Raw genomic sequence first — 16,117 nt, 5'->3', positions numbered from 1 at the left:
AAAATCTGTATTATAAGCTTACATAAAAATATGCACTTATAAGCTTAATTAAAATCTGCACTATAGGCTTAATTAACATCTGCACTATAAGCTTAATTAAAATCTGCACTATAAGCCTAAATAAAAATCTGCACTATGAGCTTAATTAAAATCTGCACTATAGGCTTAATTAAAATCTGCACTATAAGCTTAATTAAAATCTGCTCTATAAGTTAGTTAAAATCTGCACTATAAGCTTACATAAAAATCTACATATGAGCTTAATTAAAAATCTGCACTATAAGCTTAATTCAAATCGAAGAACAAAGGAACATAAAAATCTACAGAAGCACTTACCTTGATTCTTGGACTCACAACCGAACAAAAAGGGCTTATAGGACCTTGGCCGGCCGCCGGAGATGATGCCCTAACTCCCTTTCATTTTCTACCCGAGCTCCGCCATCGTACGCAGAAGAGAAGGAGAGAATGGTTTAAGTCACGGGAAAATAGAGCATCAACTTATCCCTTTTTATAACTTAATATTTCTGTTAACTTCTTAAATAAATTCGCTATCTTTTCTAAACAGACAAATCCAACATCAACTTATCCCTTTTATAATCTAATATTATGTTAATTATCGTAAATAAATTCGCTACTTTTTCTAAACAAACAAATCCAGCATCAACTTATCCCTTTTATAATATTCTGTTAACTATCTTAAATAAATTCGCTACCTTTTCTAAACAAACAAATCCAAGATCAACTTATCCTTTTTATAATCCAATATTCTGTTAACTATCTTAAATAAATTCGCTGCCTTTTCTAAATAGAAAAATCTGTTTGCCCACCTGGTCAGCTGGGTTTTGACCGAGCCAAAGGTCATGGGTTCAATTCTTGGCTTGGACATTTTTTTGTCGAAACTTCCTTCGTTTAGTAAAAATACCAAACGACCTCCAAAAATTACATAAAAATACTTTAAAATTTTCTAAAAATCCCTAGAATATTTCTATAGTATTTTTAAATATTTTTAAATTACTTTTAGGACTCTAATTGAGGAAATTTGGGTCGTTACAGGATGTGGGAAGCCTAATGTATGCAATGCTGTGTACGAGACCGAATATCTGTTTTGCCTAAGGCATAGTTAGCAGATATTGAAGTAACCCAGTACCGGGACACTAGACTGCCATAAAGCATATATTAAAGTACCTTAGAGGGATTAGAGATTATATGATAGGCAGATAATTTGCTCCTTGTGGGTTACACGAATTCTGGTTTCTAATCAGATAAGGGACAATAGTAAGTTAACCTCGGGGTTTTTGTGTTTACTTTAGGAAGTAAAGCCATCACTATGAAGGAGTGTTAAGTATATGTGTTTTTTGGACTCCACCATAGAAGCTGAGTATATGACAGCCTCTGAGGTAGCCATAGAAGCTATATGGCTCAGAAACTTCATGATGGACTTAGACATGATTTCTGGTTTGTCCAAAATTATTACAATTTATTGTAATAATAGTGGTGCAGTAGCAAACTCGAAGAAACCATAAGTCCATAAGGCAAGTAAACACAATAGAGCGCAAGTACTACCCAATACGAGAAATCGTATAACGAGGAGAAGTTGTTGCCGCTTAGATTGCATCAAGTGATAACCTGGAAGATCCTTTCACTAAGGCCCTTAAGGCAAGAGCTTATGATGGGCATGTTGAAGGGTTAGGAATCAGATGTATGGCAGCAGATATGACAGCTTAGTCTTTTAGTATAAGTGGGAGATTGTTAGGATGTATACTAAAAGCCTAGCTTTTGGTATAAACATTTATCTAGAAATAAGAATCACATTGGTCAAATGTCTACATTTATGATAAATGTAGTTGTTCAATTAATTTATATTGTAGATAACATGGTGTGTGGTGTCACACACAGAGGATCATGTTATCAGTACCTTATAAATTATAAACAGTATCTCACGACCAAGATGGAAAGGAACAAACCATTGGAAGGTCGTAGTGTAATTAGGTATTAGTTTATCTTAACTATATAATTACACTAGTACACTTAGAGTGTATTGAGTAGGACCATTAGAGGTCGTTTATTTTTATACTGACTTTATAAAGGAACAAAGACCTCAGTTATTATGGAAGTGTGTGCTTTTAATCATAATATAATAACAAGCACATATATTTGTTATTTATTTCTTTAATTTATTAATGGGTGAGATTTAGTTCGATAAATCAATAAGCCCGATAAGTTGGGAAATAATATCACTTATAGTGTGTGTTGTTGATTATAGAAGGAAATTGTGTCCTAGAAATCTAGGTTGAGAATGTCCCCAAGAGGAGCTCATAAGGATTGTCATGTTAAACCCTGCAGGTGGACTTAGTTCGACATGATGATAAGGTTGAGTGGTACTACTCTTGGACAAAGATATTAATTAAGTGAGTTGTCAGTAACTCATTTAATTAGTGGACATTCATTATCTTAAACACAGGGAGACTAACACACTCATAATAAGAAGGAGCCCAAAATGTAATTTGGGATTGGTACAGTAGTTCAATAATAGTTCTTTAGTGGAATGAATTATTATTGATGAAATTAAGTTGTGTGTTCGGGGCGAACACGGGATGCTTAATTTCATCGGGAGACCAAAACCAATTCCTCCTCTCGGTCCCTATCGTAGCCTCTTAATTATAGAGTACTATACCCACCTATATCCACCTTCGTACCCATCTAAAAGGGGTTGGCCAAGCCTTGCATGGAGCCCAAGCAAGGGTCGGCCAAACCATGTTTAGATGGGCTTGATTGTGGCCGGCCCTAGCATGGGTTCAAGCTAGGGGTGGCCGACCATTAAAAATAGAAAAGGAATTTTAATTTTAAATTTTTCCTTATGTGGAATACATGATTTAAAAGAGAGTTTAAAAATTAAAATATTTTCTTTTATAAGATTCTACAAAAGATTAAGAGAAGAGTTAAATCTCTTTCTTTATTTGTAGATTAAAAGGTTGATTTTAATTTTTGGTAAAAACTTTCCTTATTTGTAAATCATCCACATGTTGAAAAGATAAATTTTAAATTATAGAAATTTCCTTTTATAAACATCAACCATGAAGAGATTATTAAAGAGAAATTTTATTTTTAAAATTTCCTGAAACAAATAAGGAAGTTTAAATTTGTTGATTAAAACTTGCCTTATTTGGAGGAACTTGATAGGGCCGGCCATAGCATGGTTTTAAAGGAGATTAAATTAATTTTTCCTTAATAGCTATTGTCAAAGAAAGTTAAGGAAATTTTATTGTAATTAAATTTCCTTATTTGCCAAGGCCAAAGATTATAAAAGAGGGGGTTGGAGTGTCTTTATTAGACACAACCTCTATTCTATTTCTCCCTCTTTTCTTCCTTGGTGTGGTCGACCTCTTCCCTTTCTCTTCTCTCCATCTTTGTGGCCGAACCTTTCATGATCTTGGAGTCTTAATTGGTGGATGGTTCTAGCTTGGAGAAGAAGGAGAGAAAGCTTGCATCCCTTGGAACTTGGTTGGTGGAAAAATTCTTCATCTTTTGGAAGCTTTTGTGCTTGGCCGAAACTTGAAGGAAGGAAGAAGAAGGCGCCTTGGCAGTTCTCGTCTCAGAAGATTGTTGCCCACACAACGTCCGAGATTAGAAGAGGAATACGGTAGAAGATCAAGAGGTCATTGTCTACAAAGAAAGGTATAACTAGTAATTGTTTTCCGTATCATGCTAGTTTTGTTTCTTTGTAAAAATACCAAATACAAGAGGCATGTGATTCTAGTTTTTTTTTTCGAAATAGTTTTCGATGTTGTGTTCTTTTATTTTTCTTTTCCTTGTGATTCGATTGTTCTTAGTGGTTAACTTAGGGTTACTATGGGAAGGTTAAATATTTAATTTCCTTAAAAGGCTTTGTCTAGTCGGTGATGGTTGCTCCCATATCCAAGAAGGCCAAGTGCCTCGCCATGCAGTACTGGAAGCCAATTTTGGAAATAGATATTTAATTGACTTCGTGACCTAGGTGATTTGGATCGAACGTGTTAAGTTCCGCAGGAGATCCAAGTCTAAATCTAAAAGAACAAATAAGTTAAACTTATGATCAAACGTGTTAAGTTCCGCAGGCGATCCAAGTTTAATTTAAAAGAACACATGGTAGTTAGGGAAAAGGTTCAGACCTTTGTACAAAAATTTTGTATAGTGGAACCGTTAGGCTTTTCGAGTAGCAACCAACAGTGCCAACTATTCGGTCAGCCCGTCGACCCAGCTAGACTTAGTGCCAAACGTCTGGTCAACCCGTTGACCCATTTGGACTTCGTGCCAGCTATCTGGTGGGCTCGTCGACCTAGCTAGGCTTCGTGCCAGACATCAGGTCAGCCCATCGACGTGTCCGGGCTTCTCTTGCACACTTGGTCAGAGTGTTAGATAATAATGAAACTAACTTAACCTATTTTGTCATTCATCAAAATTTGAGTTAGACCGTTAGTGCTAACCACACCAACAGTTATAAATCTCAAGAGTTTACTAAAAAAATTTACAACACGATCTAAAAACCTTGATGTAATACTTGGATCCCAAAGAGTTGTCTATAACAAATCCGAACTCGAATACAAAACCAGCTCAAATAAAATATTTACCTCATTTTTTTAATCATAACAAAAGTCAAATCAAAACTTGGGTTCCAATTGTTTGTCTAACCAAGCAAGTAGGATCAAACCAATATTATATATCCAAAAATGAAATCCACCACCTAAAAACAAAATGAGATAAAACTAATAACTCAAATACAAAAATAAACTATAAAACCAAATCTAATAAATCAAATCCAAACTTAAACTTCAAATCAAATTCAAACTCAATCTATAATCAAGTTAATTGCAACTATAAAATAAATCAACACAAACCTAAACTTAAAACAAAATCCTAGTTCAATAATTCAGGGAAAAGCTCTAAATTAGTTGGCACCTCCAAAATAATAATCTACTTGGTTGGGTAATTAAGCCTAGATTAAAAAAATAAATTGACTCTTGTCCAACCTAGTACTAGGGTGGGACGAGATGATAGTACATTAGGGAAGCTTAATCTAGAGAGTCAAGTGGGGTAAGGCTATCCTTCTTGGTCTACTTAATTAAATGGAACTAATAGAAGCTACCTCGCCACATCTTAAACTAGTTAGACCAAGGTTTATCAATATGAAAATTAAATGTCTAATTTCTTAAAAAAACTTTGTCTAGAAGTGATCGTTGCTTCGATAACCAAAAAGACTCATATGCCTCATTACAGCTTGAAAGCTAATTTTTGAAATATATATTTAATTAACTAACAGTTAAATCTAAATCTAACATAAAGTCAAATTATCTTCAAAATATAACTTTAACATAATTCATCTAACAAAATGATAAGATACTCTTAGTTAAAAACATAGATCAGATGAGATAAATAAGAACATAATTAAATATTTAAATAAATTAACTTAATTTTCTAATTAAATTTATTAAAACCTAATTTAACACTTAATTTAAATCTAAATGTAAATTAAAATTAAATAAAACTTAATTAAAATGAATTAAAACTTAATTTAAAACCTAATTTATACTTAATTAAAATTAATTAAAAACATAATTTAGCACTTAATTTAACCTAACTTAAGCTTAATCATGTAATCCAAACTAATAATGACTCCTACCTTTGTAAGAATCTAAGTCGATTTTGGATAGTGGTTACTCAAAACACATGACTGAGGATCACATCAAATTCACTAAACTAAAATACAAAAGTCTAGGAACAATTGATAATGACAAACTTAAGGTAATTAAATTAGGTAATATTGAACTTAAGTCTGATTTCTTCATTCGCAAAGTACTGCTTGTTGAAAATTTTAAATTTAATTTGCTTAGTATTAGTCAATTGTGAGATTTTGTTTATAAGGTTAGGTTCTCATCATCTGAATGTTTAATTAAACACATAAAAAATCCTATTATAAAATTAAAAAGATTTAGGTATAATAATAGTTATACAATTAACCAAGCTACTTTTTCACTTAAGTGTCACTTGACACAAAAATAAGAAACCTAAATATAGCATAGAAGAATGTCTCACACTAACTTTAGAACTCTAACTAAATTAAATTAACTAATTAGAGGACTACCAAAATTATGTAATTTAGAAGCAATAATTTGTAATACTTGTTAACAAGGGAAACAAACTGTCACGCCCCCAGGTAGCCCCTGCCAGAGAAAAATTTTGGCAACATCTCCCCTGTACGGGTGACAATCTGAAATTTCCTACAATGCCCTCAAGGCCACATATTCATCGGCCAACATGGCCGGAACAATAACAGTATAAATATAACAAACATCCACGCAGTTTATAATGAAAACTATACATAAGCACCGATAAGAAAAACATCGCAAAAACTCCTACTCAACTACCCCCGTAAAGCACAAAACCGATATCCTACTCAACTACACTCATAAAGCACAAAACCGATATCATCCAGATATAAATCCATCGATAACAAAACATACAAGATCCAAATGTCAAACTATAAGTCTGAAAAGCAAAGTCTAACACAATAAGTAAAACCCAAACTGTGCAAACTCATCGCGACGCGCAATGGTGGGGGGCTAGCAGCTGGAACTCCTCCGGACAACCTCAACCTGAAAAGAATAATAACGGGGTGTGAGTCCAACACTCAGCGAATACCTAGTTGACATGCATAGTAAACTATAACAAATAGCCATAACTATGCGTACAATCTCCTGATATAACATATAGAAAATGCAGAACCGAAAGATAAGGAGAAACTGTACTAACCAGAACCTGGGTATAAGAGTATCAAGGTCGGCAAACCCAAAGAATCATAAAATCTGTATGCATGTCAAACAATGCATCCATCCAATATGCAACATATAAAGTGCAACAACCACAAGCAATAAATGCAAATAATGCATATGATGCCAATAACATGTCTTGGTCACCCCTACTGCCAGTCAGCCATCTCACACACAATGGTGAGACCGAGTGGGTAGGGCTGTGACAACCGTGCACTCTGTCGTCACTACTCCTGATGAGTGACCGAGTGGACGGGATGCTGTCGGAGTACACCTATCCTCCTACCTCAAACATAGTGAGGGAGCGCAATGCTCTCATCTCTCGGTACGCGATGATGGGGAGGGATCCCTGCCGACTACTACGCTGCGTCACACTACCCATGAGCGGACCAACGGAGCCAAACAGAGCAACCTGCTACACACACCCTGCCTGAATAAAAACCATTAACCCATGAGTGGTTGTATGTGGAGATTCATGTAACTGACGATGTGCTCAACAATAATGGAGTTGTCAACCGCTCAGCATGCCATCATGCAAGATGGTGCATGACACTAAGCCAGGAAATATCCTAATCCTATTCCTCTCCAACAATGTGTACCAAAATATGAGGATCAAATAGTATGATCTGGGTACACATGTCAAGTAGGGTATCTAACCAGTCCAGCATATCATAGAGCATGGCATGTCACTACCTCTATAACATAAAGGTAATAAACAGATAACAAACAATACATGCTCGGAAGTAAATAGTGACATGTCAATGCAGATATAATCATAATTATTACTACTTATTAAGATCTACTAAACATATCAACAAGACGTATCAAAATAGATAGGTCAAGGTACCCGCCTCAATAGAAGGGTCCAATCCGGTCCAAATCCGACGTCGAGATGCTCGTCTCGAATCAGAGTCCTGCGTCAAATAACATAAATATTTTATTTAGCTACATTCATAAAAATAGCTAAATAAAATCCCTAAGACTAATTTAGGGTAAAACCCTAATCACATAACCTCAATTTACCGATTTAAATCTAATAGTTAATTAGGGTTAGTAACTTAATCCCCAATTAACTAATTAGATTAGAAATCCAAACCTAAATCCACTACACAATTAGATTTAAAGTTAAACCTAAAACAAATTCTAGTAACAAATTCTTTCCTTTCTTCACAGTACACATTCTTACCTTAGAATATAGCCGAAATAGAAAGCTTACAGCCTTATAAACCTCCACCGACAGCTACCAAGAATCACCTCTTCCTCTTCAACAGACAACAAGTGTCATGGATCGGGCACAATCAACAACGAGTTACTGATACGGTGGTAGCCGGAACCAACCTAGGTCACTGCCTTCCAACAAATGATCTAAAAATCAACACTATGAATACATTCAACTACTCTAAACTAACACCAAAATTTTAAATCGCTTACCTCCGAGATCGCTTAATGGCAACCAAGTGCTCTCAGTAGCAAACAGAAGGTAACAAACAGGAGAGGAGATCGATCCAGGCTAGCTTACACTCGGTGCCCTGAATGCCCACCTACGTCGGTGATCTGGTGAAACTGGCTCGATTAAGTCGCAGGATCGAACAATGCTAACAAGGTGGCACAGCAAGCAGTCGGTGATCAACCTTGTCCTCAGCTCACACTCCCGATCCCTGGCGATCTAGGGCACGACAACTGCGGCTTGGGCACAGCCTGATGAGGGCTAGCGTTGGCCCTTCCTTCCGGCGATCAGACGGTGGCTCGATCAGTGGGTTTGTGCCGACAAGAGGTCCTGACGCCGGTGCTCGACGAGGCAGCGGAGCAGAGATTAGGGAACGTGAGAGGGAAGAGGGAGAGGAAAGGTGAAGCTCGGGAGAAGATGGAGAGGTGCGAGGGTTTCCCTTGGCCACTGCCTTTGTACCGGAGGAAAATGAAACCGTCGGGGTTGTGGCGTCGATTTTGGGAAGAAGAAGAAACGACGATTGGGAAGCGCGGGTTCGGCGAGTTGGGAAAGAAAACGGAGAAAAGAAATAAAGGAAAAGAAATAAAGGAAAAGAAAAATAAAAAGGAAAATCAACATTTCCTTTTTTAAATGGGGTAGCCTAAACAGGCTTTCCCTGGCCCAATTTTATCCCCGCAACCTAAGCCATACGAGCTTCGAAAAATTCCTGAAAATTTCTAAAAATTTCAGAAAATTTCCTTATTATTATTCACCATTTTTGATATTTTACATTCTCCCCGACTAATAAAAATCTGGTCCCCAAATTTCGTTATCTACGATCAGCAAGTACCAACAACAGATAAAAGTATAAATGTTAAACGGTAATAAACTCACATACCTCATGTGAAAAGATGGGAGTATCAAGCTCGGATCGTATCCTCGAGCTCCCAGGTAGCCTCCTCGTCCGAATGATGCTGTCATCCAACTTTAACTAGTCGGATAGTCTTGTTTCGCAGCTGACGCTCCTTCTGGTCCAGAATCCGTATCGGAACCTCCTTGTAGGTGGCGTCAGACTGAAGGGAAACTGGTATATCAGACAACACATGAGCTGGGTCTGCTATGTATCTCCTCAGCATAGATACATGGAATACGTCGTGCACACCTGCCAGAGCCGGTGGTAGCGCCAGACGATAAGCTACTGCTCCAATCCTCTCCAGGATCTGGAAAGGTCCAATGTATCACGGAGCTAGCTTACCTCTGAGGCCAAATCTCTTCACCCCTTTCGTGGGTGAAACTCGCAGAAATACATGGTCGCGTGTAGAGAACTCCAGGGGTCTCCGTCTTCGATCAGTATAACTCTTCTGGCGGTCCTGCGCTTCTGACATCCTCCGTCTGATAATACGGACCAACTCTGCCTCCTGCTGAGCTCTATGAGGTCCCAACAGCTGGGCCTCCCCAACCTCATCCCAGAGGGTGGGTGTCCGACACGGCCTACCATACAATGCTTCAAACGGTGTCATCTAGATAGCCGAATGAAAGCTGTTGTTGTAGGCGAACTGTACCAATGGCAAATGGCCCTCCCAACTGCCTTCGAAATCCAATACACAAGATCTCAGCAAGTCCTCTAGAGTCTGAATGGTCCGCTCTGACTGTCCATCTGTCTGCGGAAGGAAAGCTATACTGAAACGGAGCTGAGTGCCCAAGGCCTGCTGCAGACTCTTCCAAAAATGAGACGTGAACCGGGGGTCTCTATCGGAAATAATAGTCAAAGGGACACCATGTAATCTGATGATCTCCCGGCAATACAAATTTGCCAGTCGATCCAGGGAATCAGTTTTCTGGATTGCTAAGAAGTGCGCGGATTTGGTTAATCGATCAACGATTACCCAAATCGCGTCATAGCCTCGTCGTGTTCTCGGCAAACCTACCACAAAGTCCATGGTAATATGTTCCCATTTCCACTCAAGAATAGGAATCCGCTGAAGTAAGCCGGCAGGTCTCTGGTGCTCGATCTTCACCTGCTGACAGAAAAGACATCTAGCTGCAAATTCCACGATGTCTTTCTTCATACCATTCCACCAGTAAGAATGCCTCAAATCTCGATACATGCGGGTCCCACCTGGATGAATCGCAAATCGAGAGCGATGAGCCTCCTGAAGTAGCTCCTGCAAGACCAGGTGAGACTGAGGTACACATAATCTGCCTCGGAAATAAATAATACCCTCCTCATCTCGGGTGAACTCGGTCTGCCGCCCGAAAGCTATCTGGCTGCCAATAAACTACAAATGCTGATCACCGGCCTGGGCCTCTCGGATCCTCGTCCTGATCGACGACTGAGCAACTATGGTAACTAGAATACCCTGCTCTGTCTGTCCTTGCTCCTGAAGGCCCAACTCGGAGAAACCCTGAACCAAGTTTGTGACTGAAACTCGGTGGCAAGCCAAAGTCCCTTTGTACTTCCTGCTGATTGCATCGGCAACCACATTAGCTTTCCCCGGATGATAGCTAATGGTATAATCATAATCCTTCAGGAACTCCATCCATCTCCTCTGTCGGAGAGTAAGTTCCTTCTGGGTGAAAATATATTTGAGACTCTTATGATCTGTAAGAATCTCAAAGGTAATGTCGTACAGATGATGTCGCCAAATCTTCAAAGCAAAGATTATGGCGGCTAACTCCAAATCATGTACTAGGTAGTTCTTCTCATGCTCCTTCAACTGTCGAGAAGCATAGGAGACTACCCTGCCGTGCTATATCAGAACAGCGCCCAAACCCTGAAGAGACGCGTCGGTGTAGAGCACGAATCCGTCCTCTCCAGAAGGTAAAACCAAAATCGGAGCCGACACTAATCTCCGCTTCAGCTCCTGGAAGCTGGTCTCGTAATCCTCTGTCCACGTGAACTTCATGCCTTTCCTGGTCAGGCGTGTCAATGGCATAGCAATCCAGGAGAAACCCTCGACAAATCATCTATAATATCCTGCTAGTCCCAGAAAACTTCAGATCTCCTGTACTGATTTCGGCTGCTCCCAACTGGTGACAACCTCGATCTTCTAAGAGTCTACTGAAATACCTCTGCTAGAGACCACATGTCCCAGAAAACCGACTGAGGATAGCCAGAATGTACACTTGCTGAACTTCACGTACAGCTGAAGTCGTCGAAGAGTCTCCAAGACTATGCGAAGATGCTGTGCATGTTCCTCCTCGGAACGCGAGTAGACCAATATGTCATCGATGAAAATGATAACAAACTAATCAAGATACTCCAGAAAGACGCGGTTCATCAGATCCATAAATACCGCTGGAGCATTGGTAAGCCCAAATGGCATTACCAAAAACTTATAATGACTATACCTGGCACGGAAAGCTATCTTCTGAATATCAGATTCTCTGACTCTCAGCTGATGATACCCGGATCGAAGATCAATCTTAGAATACACTGATGTACCTCTGAGCTGATCAAACAAATCCTCGATCCGCGGTAAAGGGTACTTATTTCTGATGGTCACTGCGTTCAGTTGCCTGTAATCGATGCACAATCTCAGAGTACCATCCTTTTTATTGACAAATAATACCGGAGAACCCCACGGAGAAACACTAGGGCGAATGAATCCCCTATCCAATAACTCATGGAGTTGAACCTTTAGCTTGTCCAACTCTTTTGGTGCCATACGATATGGAGCCTTCGATGCTGGCGCGGTCCCCGAAATTAGCTCAATAGCAAACTCTACTTGCCTTCGGGGAGGCAAGACCGGTAGCTCATCTGGAAATACATCGGGATACTCTCGGACCACCGGAACATCTGAGAGCTGGGAACTACTGCTGTCGTCAGTATTAATCATAGACACAAGAAATCCCTGACAGCCATGTGACAGCAGCTTCTGAGCCTGAATCGCCGAAATAATCAATATGCCATCGTCCCTGATGCCAGTGAAATCCCACGAGGGTTGGTTCGAAGGTCAGAAAGTGATCACCCTCGTCTGGCAATCAACGATGGCATGATATGCTGACAAACAATCCATGCCAAGAATAATATCAAAATCGACCATTTCCAATACTAAAAGATCTACCGTGAGTATCATGTTGCCAAAGTCTAACGGGCAACCTCTGACCTCCTGCGTGACGTCCAATGTATCACCAGACGGTAGGGAGACGGTCAGTCGCTGTGAACTACGAGTAGGTAGTCTACCTATGTCCTTCATAAAAGTGCGGAAATTAAAGAATGCGAGCTACCAGTATCTATCAGCATATCAGCGGATAATGCATAAAGTAAAACCATACCACGGAAAATGAATCCGTCGGCCCGTTGTGCATCCTCTCTGGTAACCGCATGAATATGTCCAGTCTCTGGCGGTGGAGGAGGTGGTAGTGTTGCCAAAGGCTGCGGTGCCTGAGTCTGAGCCTGCCACTGTGACGATGTCGGGTACTGAGCCAAAGACGGATAGGTAGACTGAGACTGATACTGGACTGGCGGCTGGGGTTGTGACTGGTACTGGACTAATGGTTGTGGCTGCAATTGATACTGCCCCTGAGTCAGATACTGTGGTCCCGGAACAAAACTTTGTAGTGTTATGTGGGTACTGGGGTACTCCTGTCCGAGCATGCCAAATGCAGCTGCTGCTGAGGGAGCTGTCCTCTGCTGACGATGCGAAGTTTGGGCTCTGTGCCTGCCTCACTGAGTCCCTGTCTGACTAAGCTGAACTCCATGACCAGACACTCTGGAAGCCATATGCTGAGCCTTCAGCGAACAATCTCGGCTCAGGTGTCCGGGCAGTTTGCAATAATAGCAAACTGACTGTCCCATGGAGCAAGCTGTGGTGATGTGGTCTCTGGATCCCATCTGGTGCAGTGAGTGTCGCTGGCGGGCTGTTTCCGGTTCTGTTGAGAAGACCGGGAACGTCCTGATGAAGATCGCCCGGACTTCTGAGGCTAACCAGAAGTACCCTGACCTGGCCGACTGCGACCACTCTGCTGCTGTCCGGTCGCTTGTGCCTGCTGGATCTGTCCTGATGTCTGACCCGTCTGCTTCCTTTTCCTGTCTAGAAACGCTCTCCACTGAGTTGACTCTATCATCAAGGCTCTGTCCAGTGTCTCGGTGTAGGATGAACTCCCAAAATCGGCAAGCTTTACTTGCAGATGTCCATCCAGCCCCTGAATAAACTGATGCATACGGGAACTGTCCTCAGCCACTAATTCTGGACAGAATTTGACCAACCTGTTAAACTCAGCATTATACTCTGTCACCGAACGGTTGTTCTGTCGCAGACTCAGAAAATCCTATCGGCATGTCATCTGATATGCCCGTGGGAAGTAGCGACTCTCAAAAGCCTCTCTTAATCTAGCTCAGGTGATGTTCTGCTCGCCTATAATGGAACACTGCATATCCCACCAGATATCAGCCTCGTCTCGTAAGTGGAAAGCAGCCAACTCTGCTTTCTCCCACTCAGAGCAAGTCATGTAGAAGAAGGTCCGCTCCATGGTCTCTATCCAGGACTGGGCCACACTCGGATCAGTCTCTCCTTGGAAGTGTGCGAATCGACTCTTCATCGACTCTGCAAAGGCTAGGATCCGGCCTTATGTCGTGACAATACCTGTGAGTAGGGTAGGGACCGACGTGGAAACTGACGAAACCACGGGAGCTGATACTACAGGTGGTATTGCTGGATAGACCGGGGTTGGTATCCCCGGTGCTGCCGCATAAGCTGGGGCAGGTGTCATTGGTGGCACTATAATTAGGATAGGGGTAGGTATAGCGGGTGCAACCGAGGTAGGTACCTCTAAAGGAGCCATCAACGCGCCCGCATCACCTTGAGTTTGCCCCTGACCGACAAGGTCAAAACCAGTAGGGATCTCCGGAGAGTCCACTGCTAGAGATTCTAAGGTCCTCTTACGTGATCGTCCAGCACCACGTCTCGGCACAAAAGCAGGTGCACCTCGCCTCATATATGTTGAATTATAACATAGATATTACTACATGTATCAACTATAAAATTAAACATCATATCGATTTGTTGTCTGGAGATGTTCCGCCGCTGTTTAGTCCCCCCTTTTTGACCTCGGAAATGCCGAAACGAGAAATCATCGGAAATCCGTACAAATCCAAAACAGAAGTTCTAAACATGAACATAACGAAAATCTGTAAAAATCCGAAAATACCCAGTTTGACTCACAAACTTGGCTCTGATACCAAAAATTGTCACGCCTCCAGGTAGTCCCTGCCAGAGAAAAATTTCGGCAGCATCTCCCCTGTACGGGTGACAATCTGAAATTTCCTACAATGCACTCAAGGCCACATATTCATCGGCCAACACGGCCGGAACAATAACAGTATAAATATAACAAACATCCACGCAGTTTATAATGAAAACTACACATAAGCACCGATAAGAAAAACATCGCAAAAACTCCTACTCAACTACACCCGTAAAGCACAAAATCGATATCCTACTCAACTACACTCATAAAGCACAAAACTGATATCATCCAGATATAAATCCATCGATAACAAAACATACAAGATCCAAATGTCAAACTATAAGTCTGAAAAGCATAGTCTAACACAATAAGTAAAACCCAAACTGTGTGAACTCATCGCAACGCGCAATGATGGGGGGCTAGCAGCTGGAACTCCTTCGGACAACCTCAACCTGAAAAGAATAATAACGGGGTGTGAGTCCAACATTCAGCGAATACCTAGTTGACATGCATAGTAAACTATAACAAATAGCCATAACTATGCGTACAATCTCCTGATATAACATATAGAAAATGTAGAACCGAAAGATAAGTAGTAACTGTACTAACCAGAACCTGGGTATAAGAGTATCAAGGTCGTCAAACCCAAAGTATCATAAAACCTGTATGCATGTCAAACAATGCATCCATCCAATATGCAGCATATAAAGTGCAACAACCACAAGCAATAAATGCAAATAATGCATATGATGCCAATAACATGTCCTGGTCACCCCTACTGCCAGTCAGCCATCTCACACATGATGGTGAGACCGAGTGGGTAGGGCTGTGATAATCGTGCACTCTGTCGTCACTACTCCTGATGAGTGACCGAGTGGGTGGGATGCTGTCGGAGTACACCTATCCTCCTACCTCAAACATAGTGAGGGAGTGCAATGCTCTCATCTCCCGGTATGCGATGACAGGGAGGGATCCCTGTCGGCTACCACGATGCGTCACACTACCCATGAGCGGACCAACGGAGCCAAACAGAGCAACCTGCTGTACACACTCTGGCTGAATAAAAACCACTAACCCATGAGTGGTTGTGTGTGTAGATCCATGTAACTGGCGATACACTCAACAATAATGGAGCTGTCAACCGCTCAGCATGCAATCATACAAGATGGTGCATGTCACTAAGCTAGGAAATATCCTAATCCTATCCCTCTCCAACAATGTGTACCAAAATATGAGGATCAAATAGTATGATCTGGGTACACATGCCAAGTAGGGTATCTAACCAATCCAGTATATTATAGAGCATGGCATGTCACTACCTCTATAACATAAAGGTAATAAACAAATAACAAACAATACATGCTCGGAAGTAAATAGTGACATGCCAATGTAGATATAATCATAATTATTACTACTTGTTAAGATCTACTAAACATATCAACAAGACGTATCAAAATAGATAGGTCAAGGTACCCGCCTTAATAGAAGGGTCCAATCCGGTCCAAATCTGACGTCGAGATGCTCGTCTGGAATCAGAGTCCTGCGTCAAATAACATAAATATTTTATTTAGCTACATTCATAAAAATAGCTAAATAAAATCTCTAAGACTAATTTAGGGCAAAACCCTAATCACATAACCTCAATTTACCTATTTAAATCTAATAGTTAATTAGGGTTAGTAACTTAATCCCCAAT

This window comes from Zingiber officinale, chromosome 6A, assembly GCF_018446385.1.
Source record: "Zingiber officinale cultivar Zhangliang chromosome 6A, Zo_v1.1, whole genome shotgun sequence".
In the NCBI taxonomy this organism is placed as follows: domain Eukaryota; kingdom Viridiplantae; phylum Streptophyta; class Magnoliopsida; order Zingiberales; family Zingiberaceae; genus Zingiber; species Zingiber officinale.
Note: the sequence above shows the minus strand (reverse complement) of the source record.